This window comes from Cyprinodon variegatus, unplaced genomic scaffold, assembly GCF_000732505.1.
Source record: "Cyprinodon variegatus isolate N-32 unplaced genomic scaffold, C_variegatus-1.0 Scaffold1164, whole genome shotgun sequence".
Taxonomy (NCBI): Eukaryota; Metazoa; Chordata; class Actinopteri; order Cyprinodontiformes; family Cyprinodontidae; genus Cyprinodon; species Cyprinodon variegatus.
The window spans coordinates 100,394-107,703 of NW_015151617.1; positions in this window are offsets into that span (position 1 = coordinate 100,394).

The following is a 7,310-nucleotide window of genomic DNA, read 5'->3' on the forward strand; positions in this document are numbered from 1 at the left end:
GATACCTTTTCTTGTCTGCGAGGTGAAAAATAAAAAGTGAAAAACTGAGCTGAGTTTGATGTGGGTTTTTATTTTCTACGCCTCAAAGGATTTTCTCTATAATGAGTATCTAAGTGATGTTTTTGACTTAAATGCCATGTCTTGAGGTGAGACCTTTGACCTGGTTCAGATTTGTCTCATTAGCTGCCCTTTTATTTAGATCCTTTTTTTTTAATTTAACCATTTATTATTTGTCTCTGTTGGCCATTTAGTTTAGAAATATAGATATAATTCATTCCCCCCTACAGATTTAGCTAATACCTTTTTTTTTTTCTGCCAACAATTCCAGAGCGAGAAAACATAATAATATAAAACATGTTTGGTGTTACTTTTTTTGCTTTCATCTTCTTGTTTTTTAATTGTGGTGCCAACAAAGCTTTTTATATGCAAATGATCATTTTAGGGGAGCTTCACTACCGATTTGTGCATACAGATAGTGGTGCTAATCAGGCTTGTTTTTGTGCTTACAAATTCACCATGATTGCAATTTATAAAAGAACAACATGTACTCGCAGCTTTATAAATCTCATTAAAAGAAAAGGGAAGCATAGTTGAATCTTTTAAGCAGCATTGGGATCTTAAAACCATCATAAAGATTTATTTAAGGTAAAGGTTTCATTTAGGAGGGTTTTCTTTTTTTCTTATCCCTAAGGAATTGCTTTAAATTAGTTAAACCATGATGTAAAACAGCTTGGTGGAAAACTAAAGGAACAGACAAAGCAATCTCTTGATTCTCAAAGAGTTTAGGTATCAAAACAAAGACCATTAAGTATGGTTGGTTATTTGGCGACCATAAAATCCAAACAAATCATATTTTTGTCTGTAAAACAATTCAAGTTATTGATTTATTTATTTATTTATTTTTTTTTGGTTTTCTTTTTTGATTTGGTAACACATAATTGTGATGTTAATTTTGCTCAAGTCTACACAGCATAAAATCTACCTATTAAAATCGAATCGTACCTGGTAGAGCGGGGGCATCGTTTATGAAGACTATAATCCTCAACTCAGCTCTTTCAGGTTTTATAATGTTTTACAATTTACTGGTTTTGATTCAGAAAATTTGTTTCTTTAAAAATCTAGAATTCACTCGAAATTCTTTACCATTTAAACCTGTCAGTGTTGTAGAGAACCAAAACAATTGGTGTTTTTTTTTTCTATGCTTTTGTTAGGCAAAAGTGATTAATTACAATGCATGGAATACATAAAATGTCAGTTATCCAACCACTAGATGGCAGCAAAAAGCTTCCATTGCATTCTTTGGTCTTGAATACCACCCTGACTATTGAAACCAGCAACAGATGGGGAATACTTCACCTTAATGGAAGAGTTTAAGACAGATTTGAGGCGTTTTGGTCATTTAGCATCATTTGATGAAAAATCTGCCGTTACAGCGGTTTAAAACATCCAAAAAGTGAATAAAGTAAATTAAATGTATTATTTTTACAACTATAAAAATGTGTAGTTTATGGGAAATTACCTGAATGTTTTATACAAGCACTGCTGCAGGTGGAGAGAGGAAGAAGCCATCATGGCCTCTGGCACAGTCTTCAGATGTCGAGTCCAGATGGAAGCTTCTCTGCCTCTACCTGAAAGTGTAGGATCTGCAGAATGCACATCTAGTGACTGAAATACTGTTATTATCCTGGCAGGTTCAAATACAATTGCTTACACTTTGATTCTTAAATGCTTAGAGAATGACAGGATGGTCGGCAGTACAGCAGCCCTACCATTAAATTTTATCTTACAGAGTTAAAAGTTGTGAAGCTGATATTGTGATAGTGGAATTTAATACATGAATGAATGAGGTAACTTTCTTAATATCAGAATGGAGAAATTAAGTACTTGAAAACTATATACCTGAGTATTTACCTGGATAATGAAACCAGACTAAATTATGGAGTCAAAGGAGGCTCTTCATGCTAAGGAGATGGATCGCATGGAGTCAAAGGGCAGACCTTTAGAATTTTAAAACTGGTGTAGATTATCCTCCGCTGAGAGGAAGAGGTTAGATATGCTGTAGTCTAGGATGGAGGTCTTCAACAGGGGGTCCGCGACCCCTAGGAAGTCCATGGGAGGAAGAGTTTTTGAAATGTCTTTAAATGCACATTAAAATGAATTTAACACACTGTAGTGAGTGGATAAATGTCTTTCAGTCATCAATGCAAACATTCAGTGACACACAGGAGCTATTTCAAGCTGGGCACCGTTTCATTCACAACACCTGTCCCATCAACCAGGAAACAGAATCAGAAATACTTTAATAATCCCAGAGAGAAATTACTTTCATTACATGACTCCATCTGTAATAGAGTGACTATAAGACCAGTTTGATATTACACAATTTCATACAATATATAGAATTAGTCGGTCCGCGCTCCATCTCGCAATCAGTTCCTTGGCCTGGAAAACGTTGAAGACCCCTGGTCTATAGGATGTCCCCTTGACCCAGTTACTCACCAGCTGCAGTTAGACTCTATAATCATCACTGCTCTGAACAAACTCAATCAAATGTTTACTTCCATGCTGTTAATTGCAGTTTCTCCTTATATTTCCTGTAGTCAGTTTCTTTCTCTTTCATCCAACTTTGTTGCACTTTGAATTTGATCTGAGTTTGATGTTTTACGGCCATTATAAACTTTTTAATTACTGCTGAAAACACCTGAAACTCTGGGTTTCCCTCACTATGGGACAAAGGGAAACCCTTCATTCTTAAGGTCACCTTCCTTAGATTCACGTCCCTTTTTTTGTACCCCATTTTTAACAACTAATAACCATATGTTCCTTCTGGTTCAGATTCCTCCATTGCAGTGACCCATTCTTGTTTATTTCTACCCTTGTATCTGCATTTTGTTTTCACTTGCTGTCTTAGCAGATAAACTCCAATTTTAATTCCTCATCAATATGAAATATCAGTGGGTCCTACTTTTATGTAATTTCCTTTTGCTAATGTAATCCCATGCTCTGATCATTTGTCTTTACTTGCAGAATACAGGTTGCTAGGATGATGGGTAAAAGATAAAAAGCTAGGAGTTCTTTGAGATCCAAAAGTGATTTCAGGCCCCAAAAAAGGAGTCTAGTGGATCCTGTTTGCCCTGAGTCTGACCTAAACTCTCCTCCCAATGGGGGATGCCCAAAAAGTCCTTCAGATGAAGGCATCTTGACCTTATAGTGTAGAGGAGCAGCAGCGCTACTCAAAGCTCGCCACAGATGACTGATCCTATTGAGATCCAAGATCCAGTTTGGCTCGTCCTGATTTGCAACTCATGAGCAGAAGAGACCAGATCAGAACGCAGATGGGCTACTAGATCAAGAGCTTCACTTTTTAGCTTCATCATTGCAGATCAGAGCCAAATGCATTGTGAGCTGAAGGCCAGGCGAGGACAGGAGCTTAAACCTATTTATGCATAACCCCCACTCTGGTTCAGAAAGTAACAGGAAAGAATTCAGGAACTTATTTCTTCACTGAAAACTTTTATTCGTCTGTTTTATGCAAAATAGGTAAAGGTGAAAACTGTACCTCTTAAGGTATATATGAATTTTTCATGCAAATATTAAGATCAAAATACAAAAATCTAGAAATAGTGAGGAGCTTTGAATAGCTAAATATATTTGCATGTGAACTACCTTCCAGTTTACTGCTGTGTTTCGGTTATATAAGCCATAAGATTATGACCGCAGAAGTAATAACACAGCTCATCTTGGCACGGTATAATATTCTGCAGGGAACACCTGCAGGTCAGGTTTTTCCATGACGAAGCCGACGATAACGATGAATTATTCCACATCTGCTCCACTTTAAATTCAGACGTTTTTTGGAGACAATATCTCTGCAAATGTTCACTTCAGATCTTTTATTATTCTTGTTAAAATCGAAGGCTTCTGGAAAAATGTATTGTTAAATCATAATTTTCACTTCAGCTGTTTTTTTTTTTTTTCTCGTAAAACCCAGCTGCCTCCTTCCTTCAGTCTTTGCACTGTTGTAACCCGCCTGAACCATTCAAGGTATTCGCTGCCTGTGCCAAGTTCGCCTGGTGAAGTGCCATAGAAACCAGAAGCACCATAGAAACCAGTTTAACCAGTCCAGACAACTTCCTCTTCTGTGTCACGGTGACATTTCACTTGCAGTTTGTAGTCCACCCCTTCAGCTTCAGTAAGGTCAGCTTTATTAGTTTTTGCTTCTCTGGCCCTAGAAGAATTATTTTCTAAGTATTTTCTGGGGCCTTGCTGGGGTGTTTTGGCACATCTGTCTAGTTAAAATCAAGCTGTTGACTTCTTGTGTTTATTTCCAGCAGGTGGCAGTGTGAACTCAAACATGAGCCTCTGATTCCTCTACTGTAAATCATGTAAATCTGGCTGAGGTTAGGTAATACACCATTTGTTCACAAATCTGGGAATTATGCAGCTTTACTGGAAGTTGGGTTTTTGGAAACCGGCAGCAACTGAGGCTCCGTTTCTGGGCCCTTAAAGATTTTGGTCTAAATTAATGAAATGTTTCAGGGGAAAAGGCTGATCCATGCCCTCAGTTCCAAAAAAAAAAAAAAAGAGCTCTACCCCATTTTGTGGGAAGGACTCTTCCCCAGAAACACCAGTTACACGCCGCAAATGGTTTGGCAGGGAGCGCTTTGAAAATACAAGCACAGCAACAGCCTTGCAGGAGGCGAAACATGAATTATTTCAGGGTTTGAGGGAAGTAAGATAGAAAAGGGAGAGGGGTTAATTCAAAAGGCGGCGAACGAAGAGTTAACCTGCAAAAGACCCATTTGAACCATGGAGGACCTGCTCCCCTCCTAATCAGAGCAGAGAGAGGGATAAAGGAGGAGGCGGAGGGAGAGAGAGGGCGGAGGATGAGGAGGAGAAAACCAGAGTTGACAAGAGTGGTGAGATGGGCCGAACAGAGGCCATGTGAGGACAGCAGAGAACATTTCCACTACTGACCTACTTCCACTCCGCCCCCCTCCCTCCCTTTCTCTCTCTCTCCCATGCATACATACTCACAGACAGATTCTATAGAGCTGCCTGATGAGGCCTAAATCTCTCCTTTAATTCACTCCAGAAACTTTCCATCTCCACAGAACAGCCTCTAAACCACTGACTCTGTCGTCATCCCACACAGACAGAGCTTCAGCTAAAACTTCAACCAGTTCTGTGAAAAACAAACCATTTCTTTTTGTTTTAGGTTTGTTTTGTCTTAATTGTTTCAGTTCAACTAATTTGATATCAGACCAGTCTTTCATTTTTTTCTTCTAATAATAAAATGCTTTACAAACCAACCTGACGGCATATTTCTTAACAGGAAGCAGTTGAAATTACTGGCAATGATTGTTTGGTCTTTCAATAAATGTTTTATTTTTAGCAACTTTTGTGTTGTTGTCATTTTTAACATCATGCCATGAAATCTCAAATGGATTTGAATAGAGATTTAAACTGGGCTTCTGAAAACCTTACATTATTTTGTTATTTTTTTGGAAGCCATCGCTGAGTGATCTGTTAATGTGCTTTAAATACGGCGCTCAGTTCAATTAGATTTCCCTTTGGGAGAAACGGGTATTTTTGAATTTAACTGAATTAATTCAGGAGTTTCTTAGAAACTCCTTGTGCCAAATGTGACAGAGCACACACCTTTAGGAGAGAGAGGTTCCTGCTTTTGGCTCAGTCATCAACAGGACGTGTTCGTTGATTGCTAATATCAAGGTTTCTCTTATTTGGTCATTGCAATGTGTTAAGGTCTACCTTAGAAATCTCCCATGCAGCCCATTTATGCCCAATCTGTTAATGTTAAACCATGACAGCTGACTTTAGCTGAGGTGATTGATTGGTTGATTGATTGACTTTATTGATCTCACAGTGCAGAGATGTACTTATTAAAGAAGAAAGTGCTAAAGGAAGAAAAAGGTGCATGGGATATATAGTATATACAGTGCGTCCACATATGACAGCTTTTTTTTTTTTTTTTTTTAAGGTCTGCAGTGCTTTAAATGTTTTTCCTAAGTTGATGCTGTTGGATTTCCTTAAGTAAGGCAGCCATTTCTGAGATGTTTCACATCTCTTTCATGTTTAAAATGGATTTGCCACCTTTTTCCAGATGTGTAGATGTAAGTGACTTTATTTCTTATCCTGTTTCTAAATGACATTAGATGGGGTTGCACTCAGTCTTAAAGGTATAGTGGAGGATATTCTTTTTCCAGGTGGATCATGAAGTGGTCTTCGTATTTGCCATTCTTTCTAGTGATATGTTTACGTAAGGCCGTCCTACGCGCTTGTCCCCATTATTACTTACTAGTAGTGAGTCTGACATAGTGGATAAATTGCAAATCTTCTTTTGAAAAGTAAGCTTTTATGAGCGATGCAAACAAACTTGTAAAAAGAGCATGTACGAGGAGAAATGGGCTTGTGCACGCTCTCGCATGCGTTTAATAGGCGTTCCCTCTCAGGAGCAGGTACAGGGTTGTGCATGTGCATTTTGTTTTTGTTAAAGTAGACTTTTGTTTAAGAGTCTTTTCAAAGATTAGGGAAAATCGTCCCCTAATACCTTTAATTCTTAGATGTTTTCACCCATTTCAGTGGTCTGGCCTGATTGTGGCCATTCAGATTCGGGTTTTTGGGGAATTATGTTTATTCATAATTTAACTAAACCAGTAACACGTTTTTAACGAATGGCAAGGTTGGTTTAATAAACATTGAAATGCTTTTAGTACTTGCCCTGGCAAAAATATGAGATCATAAAGGTATTTTTTTACATACTAAAAGTGTTTGGAAGAGCTAAACAATTTTTATATGTGAACTGAAGATGTTAAACCTTCAGGAGATCCTGAAGATCCTTCCTCCTTTCAGGATCAGGAGTTGCTCTTATCTCTAGGGTGGAGGGAGAGTTTGATTTTATTATTTGGGGAGTTTTTCAGATTTTACATTTTTTCTTTGCCTCTGAGATAAAATCTGGATATCCATCAGTAAATAATGCAAAAAGTAGAATCTTTTGTGAATTTATTGCCGAGTTGTTATTTATAAGATTTCAGAGAACCAACCTTGAAAGAGATTGCTTTTTTTATTGCTAGCTAAACCTTTTGCTTGCTCTGCTTTTATATTGCATCCATTGCTTAAATGGACCATTTTGACTTTGAATTAAAATATATTCATTACTTTAATAAATGGCACACTTCTTGAACAGTTACTGTGGGCAGCAAATCATTTGATTTCTCCCAAAGTTTTGTCTGCGGTCACGGGATTGATCGGTTTAACACAGGCTACCTTCAAGCGTCCAGATCAATAGA